This window comes from Ahaetulla prasina, chromosome 4 (genome assembly GCF_028640845.1).
Source record: "Ahaetulla prasina isolate Xishuangbanna chromosome 4, ASM2864084v1, whole genome shotgun sequence".
Lineage (NCBI taxonomy): Eukaryota > Metazoa > Chordata > Lepidosauria > Squamata > Colubridae > Ahaetulla > Ahaetulla prasina.
Genome location: NC_080542.1, coordinates 54,341,396 through 54,355,272, shown reverse-complemented (window position 1 = coordinate 54,355,272; position 13,877 = coordinate 54,341,396).

Here is a 13,877-nt window from a genome sequence, read left to right as displayed (position 1 = left end):
ATGTTCTAAAGAAAAATCCAAAGCAATATAAAATGATCTACTGGTTGTAAGCATGAAACCCCCTTCATCCCAATAATGGTCTTTCTGAATACATAAATAACAGTTTCTTGCATCAAAGCTTTGAATCGTTGCTTTGGGGAGCCAGTTGTGACTCTCAACAGGCTAAATTTCTGTGTTTGCCACTAATTCATCTCCTTTGTGACAGAATAAATAATTACCACTCCAGGATGAAATTGCTGGTTTATTTATGGCAATCAGGCCTGCAGATGGTATCCACTCTTCTTCTGTTTCTTTTTCATACCAGACTTCAGCATCATCAAACCATCTACAAGAAAAAAACATACATCATTGGAATAAACAAGCATTGAAATCATGAGTTTTTTTCTACTTTGGGCTGCCAGCTCTGTGGTTCATTAGTAGTGGTAGCCTTTTCATCTCTTAAATAACCCAAAATAACCATTGCCCCCATATATTGCTCTGAAAACTTTTAGGTATTCTAAATTATTAAAGCATCCTCCGTCAGATAGACCTTGGTCCATTTTTGATCTTACTACTATGCACCCATAATCTTCTTACCTGTTCTTAGATTTCTTCTGCTTGCCTCTGATGAGGATCATAGTCTGGATGCTACTGACCACAAAGAGCAAAGCCAGGGCAAGACCAAGGCTCAGGGCAGTTTTTTGGACACGTGTTTGGCAGTAACTATCCAGGTACCAGAATATATCCGCATTATTGCAACTATGGAAAAGAGAAAAATTGATTAAGGCTACCCACTTCAGAAAGTTATGGGTAGCTCCCAAAAGCAAAACTTTATTGAAAAATTATAAAATTAAAATAATTAAACATGAAAACATAGAAGTCAAATAATATAATACCAATAGACATCAAACCACAATTTTCAGATTCTGTGCTGATGTCAAGTTTCTGCAACCTATCTTCTGGTGTCTTAGTAAGGAGGGATCCATCTTAACTTCTCAAGATAGGAAAGTAGAATTCTAGAATTAGGATAGTTATGGCAAAAAGCTTCCAGCTTTTCTGTCTGTACCTAGGCCATCTGGAGAGATCAACTCAAACCAGATATATTTCCATAGAGTTCATAGGTTGGGAAAAGTCTGCTTTGAGAAAATAGGCTTGCAAAGATTGAGTAACCAAACCATAAACTGTTTTGTAGGTATCCAGAAATTCTATATTGAATATATTTTGATAATTACATTATAACAGCTTTAGCATGAAATTTATGGAAAATGTGGGATTCTACAGCCAGAAAAATTTAGGAAGGTGGAAAAGTACCCTATTAGAACTAGTAACTGATGAAGATTTAAGTAGTTGGTGGGCTGATGAATCTAAGGATTCCTTCAATACTCCTCCTCCTTCTGTTTACTTACATGCAGTGGGGGCCATTTTCAGAGAGACGGCAAACACCATTGAAGCAGTTCAAGGAATCATTGAAGCCACTGGCACATCTTGAGACACAGCGCACAGTACCATTCATTTTGTGGGGATAATAGTAGTCTGCATACTTTACACCAATAATATTTTTACAGGAGTCTGGGGGGAAAAAAAGAGGTGCTAAATATATAGTGAACTATGGGCAACAAACTGTACTGCAATAAACTATGAGCTTGTGACTGAAATGCAGCAAATTTGCTCAAGCATAGCAAAGCCATCCTGTTCCCGTACCAACTGCCCCATGTACAGTACAAAAGCAGTTTTGAAAAATATCCTCCCGTGGTAGAAAATAAAAGATAGTAAGATGAACAAGAATGAGTTGTCATTACAATGAAACTACAATTTGAGACAGAGAGAGAGAGAGGGAGAGAGAGAGAGAAAGAGAATTGAGATGATTGTAAGAACTGAAAGAATTTATAGGTAGCCCAGCTGTGCAAGGAAGCACTAAAATTCTAGTACAAAACAGATCTGGGGACTGAAAACTCATCTTTTTCATCTTTCTTTGGGGTCTTCCTTGTATTCTTCTAACCACAGCATAAATGTGTCCTTATATAGAATTTCTTTAGCTTTTTTTTCTTTCAGTTTCTGTGCTATTTATAGTACAGTACAGTATAGTATTTATTGATGACCAAGTTGAGTTTTAACTAAAAAAAATGCCTTTTTATATTTTCTTCATCCTTGTTCCTCGACCTTGAATTTCCACTTTATTTTTCCATTGTTGTTCAAATACTTCCTCAATATTTCTGGACTTTCTCCACTTGTTAAGAAATACTTAATCATTATAGTGTTTTTTTTCTATTCCCAGTCCACTGCGATTAAACTTGCCCTGTGAATGAGTGAGTGAGTGAGTGGTTGAGTGAGCAATTTCCAAGGATTTGGTCTGGTGAGTCCTCTTGGCCTGCCACAATTGAGTTATGGCACTGACATTACAAGTTGACATAAAATAATTTGATGAGATGGATTGATTTGATTGGTGGATTGCATCTATATATATCAACAAAGCTTCTAGGAACTTTCATTTAAGTATGAAAAGCCAGCAGTTCAGATATCTTTGGTACCTTTAGCAATTATACATTTAAAATGTGGATTGAATAATTTCATAATTTGGAAATATAAAGCATAGTCCCAATAATCTTGACATATCTACCCAACTATTTACTGAAACTTACCGTTAAATGAAAAAGTTGAATTAAGAATTGGGTTAGGTAAAGAAAAAAAGCACAGTTTTGGTCCTGGAAAAAAAAAATTGTATGAATTAATTATCCAGGGTGATTGTATATCTGTATATTTCCTTCAAGATATGTCTGTATTAAAAACATTGTGATATTAAATAGGATCCCCCACACCAAAATAATTATCCGTTTGAAGCAATCTAGGGAAGAATAAATCATCAAATGATATGTCAGACATTCATCAGTGTCTAAGTTTAAGATTTTAAAAAGTCTTCTGTTGCCTGACAAGAGCCCCCAGTTTCGCAGGCTTCAATCATTTACCTGGCTATCTTTGTAGCTGCACAGTCAACCATTTAGTCGCTTCAAAACTAAATGTATATCCTTGTTCATTGCACTGTGAGGCTACCAATGAATACAAGTCTCCTCGTCTGACCACTCGCTTGCGTTCTTGCAGTCTGGTGGTTAGCTTCCTCCCTGTCCTAAATTGTCACACACTATATGGCAGGGTGAGAACCCACTTTACAAGGCCAACTATTTGGGATACCTTGCCATACATTAAAAACATTTCAGAAGCAGTAGAAATCTGCAAGTGTATAGTGACCAGACGTCCCACTTTTGGTGGGACAGTCCCTTTTTTAAAAATTTGTCCCGCGTCCTGCGGCGTTCTGAAAAAGTCCCAATTGAGACTTCCTGTGAAGCCAAGGGAAGAGGGCTCCGAGGGATGGAGGGATGAAGGGAGGAGGGCAACCTGGAGAGTCCCCCTCTTGCAAGAGAAAGGAGCCGGCAGAAGGGAGGCAGCGTCTCACTCTGAGCAAAGGGAGAGAGAGATCTTTTTTTGGGGAGGGGGGGTTGAGGGTGGCCACACTTGTCTTACGCTGCCTTTGACCACTGCGTTGTAGAAGGGAAGGGAGGCAAAGCCGCGAAAAGTTTATTAGACTGCAACGACGTCAGCACGTTCTTAGTTGTTGTTTTTGGTTGTTGTCAACTTGTGGAACAAGGAAGGGCGCTGACTTTGCGTTTGGCGGGGCGGGGAGAACTGGGCGCTGCTGTAAAGGGACCGTCAAGCATAGTTAGGCAGTTCAGATTTAAGAAGTTTCGAGACAGAGATATCTGTAGGCAGGGCCAACTCTTGGGATCACATACATATACCTGTATTTAGCTTTAAGCAGTGATGGGATTCAAGTAATTTAACAACCGGTTCTCTGCTCTAATGATTTCTTCCAACAACCAGTTTGCCAAACTGCTCAGAAAGTTAACAACCAGTTCTCCCGAAGTGGTGCGAACTGGCTGAATCCCACCACTGGATTTAAGGCTACCAGATGATGGATGATGGATGGATGGGTGGGTGGGTGGGTGGGTTGATGGAAGGATTGGTAGACAGACTGACAGACTGACTGACAGACAGATACTGACAGATGATAAGATTGACAGATGACAAATTTGACAGATTAGAGAGAGAGAGAGAGACAGACAGACAGACAGAAGATGGATGAATGGATGGATAGATAGATAGATAGATAGATAGATGATAGAAAGATAGATAGACAGAAACAGACAAAGAAGATGGATGGATAGATGATAGAAAGAGAGATAGATAGATGATTGTTAGGCAGACATATGATAGATAGAAAGATAGATAGCAAGATAGATAGATAGATAGATAGATAATAGAAAGATAGAAAGATAGATAGATGATAGATAATAGATAGAAAGATAGATAGAAAGATAGATAGAAAGATAGGTGATAGATAGATAGACAAACAGACAGACAGACAGACAGAAACAGACACAGACACAGACACAGACAGATAGAAGATGGATGGATGGATGGATGGATGGATGGATACAAATTGAGGCTAGGAGAGGCCAGGCACCCTAACCTTTGACGTGAGTGACATCAAGTTGGCCACACCCACCCAGTCACATGACCACCAAGCCACACCCACCAAACAAGCCACACCCACAGAACTCAACAGGCTAATGCAGTCTGTTATTAACAGCAGCTGCTTGCAATTACTGCAGGTTCAAGTCCCACCAGGCCCAAGGTTGACTCAGCCTTCCATCCTTTATAAAGTAGGTAAAATGAGGACCCAGATTGTTGGGGGCAATAAGTTGACTTTGTATATAATATACAAATGGATGAAGACTATTGCTTGACATAGTGTAAGCCGCCCTGAGTCTTCGGAGAAGGGCGGGATATAAATGCAAAAAAAAATAAAAAAAATTAGAACTCCCCCTGCCCTCCCGGTCAATGGTGTCCCACTTTACCAATGTTAAAATCTGGTCACTATATGCAAGTGGGCTCTCACTCTGTCCAGAGGCTACCATATCAGGACAAATTATACGTTGCAAAGATCTCTTGGAGGTGAGATACACTAATGTAATCTACTAGATCCCCTGCATGGATTGCCCCTGTGACTATGTAGGACAGACAGGAAGGAAGTTAACCACTGCAAGAATACAAGTGAGCGGTCAGACAAGGATGCAAAACTCATTGATAGCCTCACATTGCAATGAACAATGACCTATATTCAAGTTCAAAGCTACTAAGATTGTTGGCCATGCAGCTACAAAGATAGCCAGGTAAATGATTGAAGTTTGGGAAACGGGCCCTTGTCAGTCAACAGAAGTACTGATTTATCACCAGCTTTTCAGGTACTTAAGAGCCAAGAGTTTTTCAGCCCAAGGAAACAACAGCCGTTCTCATGCCATCAACATACCAATCAACTAACCAGTAAAGGGAAGTTCGTTGAGGATGGGCTCCATCATAAATCCGAAGGTTTGGAAGAGTAAATCTCTGGTCCCAGTGACTGACCAGATTGGATCCTGCAACATTATTCTGGGACACTTACATTTGCCTTCATTCAGGCAAAAAAAAAGATGTATTTGCCGCCATCTAGTGGCTATTTTGAGATTTGCCACAAAGATATAATAATAATAATATCAGAGTTGGAAGGGACCTTGGAGGTCTTCTAGTCCAACCCCCTGCCCAGGCAGGAAACCCTACACCATTTCAGACAAATGGCCATCCAAGATTTTCTTTAAAATTTCCAGTGTTGGAGCATTTACAACTTCTGCAGGCAAGTTGTTCCACTGATTAATTGTTCTAACTCTCAGGAAATTCCTCCTTAGTTCTAGGTTGCTTCTCTCCTTGATTAGTTTCCACCCATTGCTTCTTGTTCTACCCTCAGGTGCTTTGGAGAATAGTTTGACTCCCTCTTCTTTGTGGCAACCTCTGAGATATTGGAACACTGCTATCATGTCTCCCCTAGTCCTTCTTTTCATTAAACTAGGCATACCGAGTTCCTGCAACCGTTCCTCATGTGTTTTAGCCTCCAGTCCCCTAATCATCTTTGTTGCTCTTCTCTGCACTCTTTCTAGAGTCTCCACATCTTTTTTACATGGCTATCCCCCATTATTAAATTTTGTGACAAGGGGGAAGCCATTCAAAGGACGTTTGTTCCTGCAGAAAAAAAAGTGGCTCATTCTAAAAACACTCTAGTCTAAAAGAAGAAGTAGCCAGGAATCTTGCTTATTTGTCAGTCAAAGAAAATCACGTTCAAGGAGAAGAGCTTACCAAGCTAGACCATACCTGAATCTTGGACACACTCGCCATCAGTATGGATGTCTGCCAAGGATTGACTCACTTCCTCTGTAATATCCTCCATCCGCTGCTTGATCTTTTCCTCATTATTCTCTATTTGTACTTGGAAGATGACTTTATGTTCCACAATAATGCTGCCACGCCTAAGAGAACAATGAAGGAAGAGCAATTCCTCAGGTGCTGAACTACCCTTTATTGCTCCATGAAGATATCCTACAGACTGTTATAACCCCACCCTTTTCCTCATCAAATGCAAAATGAACAAGGACTTCTACTCCATTTAATCCACACAACAATTTTCCAAGAGAGCTTAAAATAAAAGTTCAAGACTAGGCCAAAGTTTCCCTGGCAGCTTCATAACTGAGTGGGATTTCAACCTGAACTTTAGTCCAATTCTAACTGCTTTAACTTGCAAAAACATTTTTCATCCCCCTCAGATGTTTCCTGGAACACACGGTCACTGAAAGGATATATAAGACATGCTCAGGCCCTGGTCTATCCACATTGTTAAAAAAAGAAATCTGAAGAGGAGTTACTTAAACCAAAAAAGAGGATCCACAATGGGAGAAAAGTTCTTCTCCTATTCAAGTTCACTCGATGGCTCATCATCCCAAAGCCTAAATTAGTCTCTTTTAGACACCCACCTCATTCGTAAGATTTCCACATCAAGGTATCCAGGTACAGCATCATAAACACGTCTCATCTACAAGGTAGAAAAAGTAAAAGAAAGCTTTCATAAACAAAGAAACCTATGCTAGGAAGGAGACTTGAATCAGAAGCAAGCCTCCTAAAGCATTGAGTATGTGGTCTGTGCTATGTCTTGTCTAATTCTCTATCTGAAGAAAGCTGAAAATCCAAGAAGCAAATTTCTGATTGGGGAGAAGTCGCTTCCTTGGTATGAATTAGGAGTGCTGGCCTTGGTTAAAGAAGACTGTAAGACTCCGCACTGAATATGGTAAAAGCACTGAATATGGTAAAAGCCGGTGAAAACAGCAATGAACAGCTGTTCCCGGCTTCAATTTCCCTCTCTGGTTGAAAGAAAGAGAAAGAGCAAGGGGGGGAATAGTGGTAGATTCCCCTAGGGGCTTTGTTTTTGTTATGCAAAGTCCCGAAAGGTCGAATCCCTTTTAATCCTCTCTTAATCTCCAGTATTCACTGCGATCCTGCAAAAGCAGGAAAAGAGGAAGGTGCTTGTGGATTTCTAAAAGCAAACGGAAGAAGCAACAATTATTGGTTTGCAAGTATTTTTGATTTCCTGACTTCCACCTAAAAAGAGAATTCCCCCCCCCTTCTTTTAATTGTTTAAAATGGCGTCTGAGAGCAACTGAAAGCAGAGTGATACATCAAAGGGAGCCTTGTTGTGGAATCGAAACTGAATGGAGATTTTATCTTATTGTGTTGGACTGTGGATTGTTGGATTATATTACGTTGTTTAAGTATTTTACAAGGGGATTCTCAGCAGGAATTTTGTCATGAAGGTTCTTTCAGAAGAATGGATTCGTGACTTTATACAGGATTACACAGAAAGTATGTATTTAATTATTCAAAAATACGAATTGATAAAAAATGGGGACGTTTTTGATCAGAGCTTGGAGGAGATTAACCAGTGCAACCACTTGGAAAATGGAATGGAGGAGATACAAACAAAAGTGGATAAATATGAAGATATGATCGTGAATAAACAATAAACAAGTTGATGTAAAGAAGTTTTCTTTAAATAGTTTGGATGAAATGCCTGAATTTGTGCTACAGGAGGCTGTCTCCCGAACTGAAAAAACAGGGTTAATGTTTTCCAAGAGTTCTCTTTTTGGACTGATGGAATATACGGCAGTAATTTGAGGATTCCTGGACATAAGGAACTACTAGGAAATATGGTGACTGACTTTTCAAAAGGAGTAATGAAGGAAAGACAGAGATTAATGCATCAAAAAAAATGGCAAGAGACAAAAGTATTATCCTTGAAACAAGGTTTTCTTGAAATATTAATAGACAAAAATATTAGTGTCCCGGAAAGACAATTTGTGAGGAAGATCTGGAAGAAATGGGTTGATTATATGTTTTATATCTATCATAAAAGACTAGATATTTGGATCTATACTGGATTTTGATGAGGAAGGACTAAAGTTGAATAGATATTGTAATTTTCTGTATTGAAATTTTATAATATGTTGCACTGAATTTTAAATAGAATATTCTCAAAAGATCTTATGTAAGAAAGACCCGGGGGGAAAATTATATGGTTATAGAAGCTATAAGGGAGATATTTTTTTGAATTGGATTGGATTTTTATGCTTTAGTTGGTTTTAAATACTTTAGGATTAATTTGTTCTATTGATTTATATATTTTATTACTGTTAACTGTTAATTTTTTATTTTTTTATTTGTTATTTATTTTCTGAATGATTTTGGTTATGTTAGGAGGAAGTCAGAGCTAGAGGGGAAAATTGGTATAATAGTTTTGGGGAAAAATTTTCTTAGCATATGTTTGTTTTATTTTTAACTATACCTTGTGCTTGTTCGGGAAGTCAGGGAGGGAGGGGGGAGGGTATTAGTGAAGGGAGGGAGTTGGGGGGAAAGGGGGGGATTTTTTTTTTTGTAAAACTTTTTGAATAAAAAAGAAGAAGAAGAAGAAGACTGTAAGATACATTACATTGAAATGGTAACATTGATCAGATGTAGGCTATTTCCTTGATCCAATCTTACCTGATATTTAAACTGAGCCCGAATTTCCTGAGAATAGCTAGAGCTTAAGTCTTCCAGAGAGTTATTGTACTCTTTGTTAGTAACCTTCACCTGAGCTTCGATATTAACGGTCACAGATACTAAAAGAGAGGGAAAGAAATATTCATATGAACCTCAACAAATTATTTCCCTGCAGTGCAAAGGAATTCTAAAATGTGATAGGCAAGATGTATTCCCATTCTCCAACACGGTTTCAAATGCCTAAATCCAAAGATCCTCAACTGGTTTGAAAACTCATTTTTGCTTTACTTATACATTTTTAAATTCAGAATACTGCTGGAAGGGACCTTGGACGTCTTTGAGCTCAAGCAGGAGACCCTATACCATTTCAGACAAATGACTGTCCAGTCTCTTCTTACAAACTTCGAGTGATGAAGTACCCACAACTTCTGAAGGCAACCTGTTCTGCTGGTTAATTGTTCTCACCGTTAAGAAGTTTCTCCTTAATTCCAGGTTGTTTCTCTCCTTGATTAATTTCCAACCATTATTTCTTGTCCTGCCCTCTGGTGCTTTGGAAAATAAGTTGACCTCCTCTTCTTTATGGCAGCCCCTCAAATACTGGAATATTGCTATCATGCCACCCCTAGTCCTTTTTTTCTCTAGATCAGGGGTCCCAATCCCCAATCCATGGACCTTCAGCAGGCCACAAACAAATAAAGCCCATCAGTTGGATGCAAGCAGCATGTGAAACCATTTATTTTATTTATTTATTTGTCAATAATGTATAAGATAACAGGTAAACGTATAAACATAATTTGGATACATGAAAAGAGTAAGTAAAAGGAATATTAGGACAGGGATGGTAGGCATGCAGGTCTGCAGAAAAACCTCCCTCCACAGAACGAGTCCCTGCTACCCAAAAAGTTGGGGGCCAGTGCTCTAGACTAGCCATACCCAAACCTTGCAATTATTCTTCATACGTTTTGTCTCCAAACCTTAGAATCGTCTTAGTTGCTCTTCTCTGCACTTTTTCCAAAGTCTCTTTTTATAATGTGGTGACCAAAACTGGATGCAGTATTCCAGATGTGATCTTATTAAGGTTTTATAAAACAGTGCTAATACTTCATGATTCTATGCCTCTGTTTATACAACCAAGGATTGTATTAGATTTTTTGGCTGCTGCCATACACTGCTGGCTTGTATTTTAGGTGATCGTGTACTAGGACTCCAAGGTCCATCTCACAGTTACTGTTTTTGAGCCAGGTTTCACCTAAACTTTACTTGTACCTTTGGTTTTTCCTGCCTAGGTGTAAAATCTTGCTTTTCTCCCCTTTAAATTCCATTTTGTTGGATAGGGCCCATTGTTCAAGTCTGTCAAGAACCTTTTTGATTCTGAGTTTCTGGGGTGTTGGCTATTCCCGTCAGTTTAGTGTAATCTGCAAATTTGATGAGTTCCCCTTCTATTCCCTCATATAAATCATTTATGAAAATGTTGAAGACTACTTGGCTTAAGACAGAACCTTGTGGTACCCCACTGCTTCCCACCTGCCCTGTAGATGTAGTACCATTAAGGCTTACTTGTTGAATAACGTTTGCTTATGGTTATAAATCCATCTGGTAGTGATCCTGCCTATTTCACATTATTCTAGTTTACTGAGAAGTAGGTTATGGTCTACTTTTTTGAATGTCTTACTGAAATCTAAGTATACTATGCAGTAGTGATGAATATCTGTAGCTCAGGTGTAGGATGAGGGTAGAGGTTCGTTCTCCGAACTTGTCAGTTGGTTTCTGAATGTTTCATTACCAGTCTAGGTAACATCTTCAGCAGAATTTAGGGGATGTCAGTGTTGGTGTTCTACTTATAAAGCTTTAGTGTGATCAGTAGGTCTTGTGATGGGGAGGTAACGTCAGGTGAGGATCATGTCAGATCAGGGTCTTGTGATAGGTTAGGTGTGGGTGACATCAGGTAAGACTAAGTATACTATAAGTATACTATGACCACAGCATTTTGTTGGTCTAATAATTTAGTCACTTTGTCAAAGAATGAAATAAGATTGGTAGCAATCTCCAAATCTCACCTCCATAATAATAATAATAATAACAACAACAACAACAACAACAACAACAGCAGCAGCAGCAGCAGCAACAACAACAACAACAACAACAGAGTTGGAAGGGACCTTGGAGGCCTTCTACTCCAACCCCTTGCCCAGGCAGGAAACCTTACACCATCTCAGACAGGTGGTTATCCAATATTTTCTTAAATTTTCCATAGAATTCATCCATAGATGAAGAAACTTTATTCAGCACAGAACTGGGATATTTTCTCAGTTATTCATGAGAGTTCTTAGCCATTTGGGGGAAAACATTAGCTCCAAATTAATCACTTTGGCTTGGAGCTGGCATACCTATAGGCCTCTGTGAACCATCTTTCGCAGAACCTGGAAGGAACCGGGAACGGAGAACTATCTATTTCCCAACAGGTTCCCTGTTTAAATGCACTATAAAGGAGCTTGTATTAAGCCACATTTCTTCCATATGCAATCTCCTTATTCTAATATGATAATCCAACATATCTGGAAGCAAGAATTTGTTTTAGGCTGGCATCAGGAAAAAGTCATCACGCTCTCCCTGGTTGTACTTACATTCAGGGAGTTGAATTGCATCCAAGAGGAATTCGCACTTGGGTCCATAGAAGAAATCCTCATTACAGAGGCATTTGATTCCATCATAGGTTCCACCGTTCTGGCATACCTCTGGAACAGAGAAGTCCCCTTATACAGATCTAATTTGAAAGTTACAATCAATGCAGCAATTTACATAGAAATATAGTTCTTTTTCACAGTATGCGTGTATAAAAAATAAACAACACAGCAGATAAATGAAGTGAGCTTACAAGCGTTCATATGACGCCAAATTGCTCCTCACTCTTTCAGCCTCTAACGTGTCGTTAGCTGACAGGAAGAATGGGGAGGCTGATCATTTTTAAGCAATGAAGTGGAAAATGAAATCAATGCAATTAAGAAATTTTTTGTTTTAAAAAAAGAAGTTTTTGCCTTTTTTCATTAGAAAAACATTCTCTTCATCGTTTAACATTGTTAAATGTTTGTTGATCTTCTGAATCAGTACTGACCTTCCTTTCTTAATATTCCTAATACTACAATGCGATTATTCCAATACGTACAAAGATCTTAATCATTAACAGTTGTCTCCAGAGGAACATTGGAGAGGAAGTTCTGCATAACAGCCTCCTTCAAACCAAAATTTGGCAAGACCAGACTAAAATCAATTCTGTGAATATAAAATAATCTGCACAAACCCATTAATGATTGCTGATCCCTTACTTTAGAACTTTGCTCAAGGCAGCCATGTCTCAAAGGAGGTGCCCATCCTCCTAATCTCTCAGAACAGATGGGAGCTTCCTGTGGACTTTCAGCTGCTGCTGAGAGATCACTCTCAGCTACCCCCGGCAGGATCCCCAGTAGTAAGAGATCAAAGAGTAGTCACTAAATCGGGAAAGTCAGAAATATCATTCACAGATAATGGAAGAAGAATCACCTCATATGATTATGATTCTCTCACAGGCACACTTCCAAGGGATTATGTCAATGGTATGATTTGATAGAAATGTGATGAAAAAGTGGCTAATCTCATTCATACTCATTTGGCCTAAATTGGCCTAAATTGAGTCCACTCTAAAAAAATATTTTTTTAGAACATCCAGACTTTGGATTCAGACCAAAGGTCACCATAGTTTGATCACAAGAAAAGAAAAAATGTAATGAATTTTGCAAAGATTAAAATAGGAATGACCAAACATATACACGAAATGAAAACTGATACTCACCACTTGTGGTAGTTTTAGTAGTACTCTTCACAGTAGTAGTTTTGGTAGTGGAAGGGCTGGTAGTGGTAGTGGAAGGCTTGGTAGTAATCTTGGCAGTAATTAACTTGGTAGTCGCCTTGGCAGGAGTAGTTGCGTTCATGGAAGGACCGGGAGTCACCTTGGCAGGAGTAGTTGCGTTCATGGAAGGACCGGGAGTCACCTTGGCAGGAGTAGTTGCGTTCATGGAAGGACCGGGAGTCACCTTGGCAGGAGTAGTTGCGTTCATGGAAGGACCGGGAGTCGCCTTGGCAGGAGTAGTTGCGTTCATGCAAGGACCGGGAGTCGCCTCGGCAGGAGTAGTTGCGTTCATGGAAGGACCGGGAGTCACCTTGGCAGGAGTGGTTGCATTCATGGAAGGACCGGGAGTCGCCTCGGCAGGAGTAGTTGCGTTCATGGAAGGACCGGGAGTCGCCTCGGCAGGAGTAGTTGCGTTCATGGAAGGACCGGGAGTCGCCTTGGCAGAAGTAGTTGCGTTCATGGAAGGACCGGGAGTCACCTTGGCAGGAGTAGTTGCGTTCATGCAAGGACCGGGAGTCGCCTTGGCAGGAGTAGTTGTGTTCATGGAAGGACCGGGAGTCGCCTTGGCAGGAGTAGTTGCGTTCATGGAAGGACTGGGAGTCAACTTGGCAGGAGTAGTTGCGTTCATGGAAGGACTGGCTGTGACCTTGGCAGGAGTGGTTGCGTTCATGGAAGGTCCAGGAGTCACCTTGGCAGGAGTAGTTGCGTTCATGGAAGGACCGGGAGTCACCTTGGCAGGAGTAGTTGCGTTCATGGAAGGACTGGCAGTCACCTTGGCAGGAGTAGTTGCGTTCATGGAAGGACCAGGAGTCACCTTGGCAGGCGTAGTTGCATTCATGGAAGGCCCGGGAGTCACCTTAGCAGGAGTAGTTGCGTTCATGGAAGGGTTGGCTGTGACCTTGGCAGGAGTGGTTGCGTTCATGGAAGGTCCAGGAGTCACCTTGGCAGGAGTAGTTGCGTTCATGGAAGGACCGGGAGTCACCTTGGCAGGAGTAGTTGCGTTCATGGAAGGACTGGCAGTCACCTTGGCAGGAGTAGTTGCGTTCATGGAAGGACCAGGAGTCAC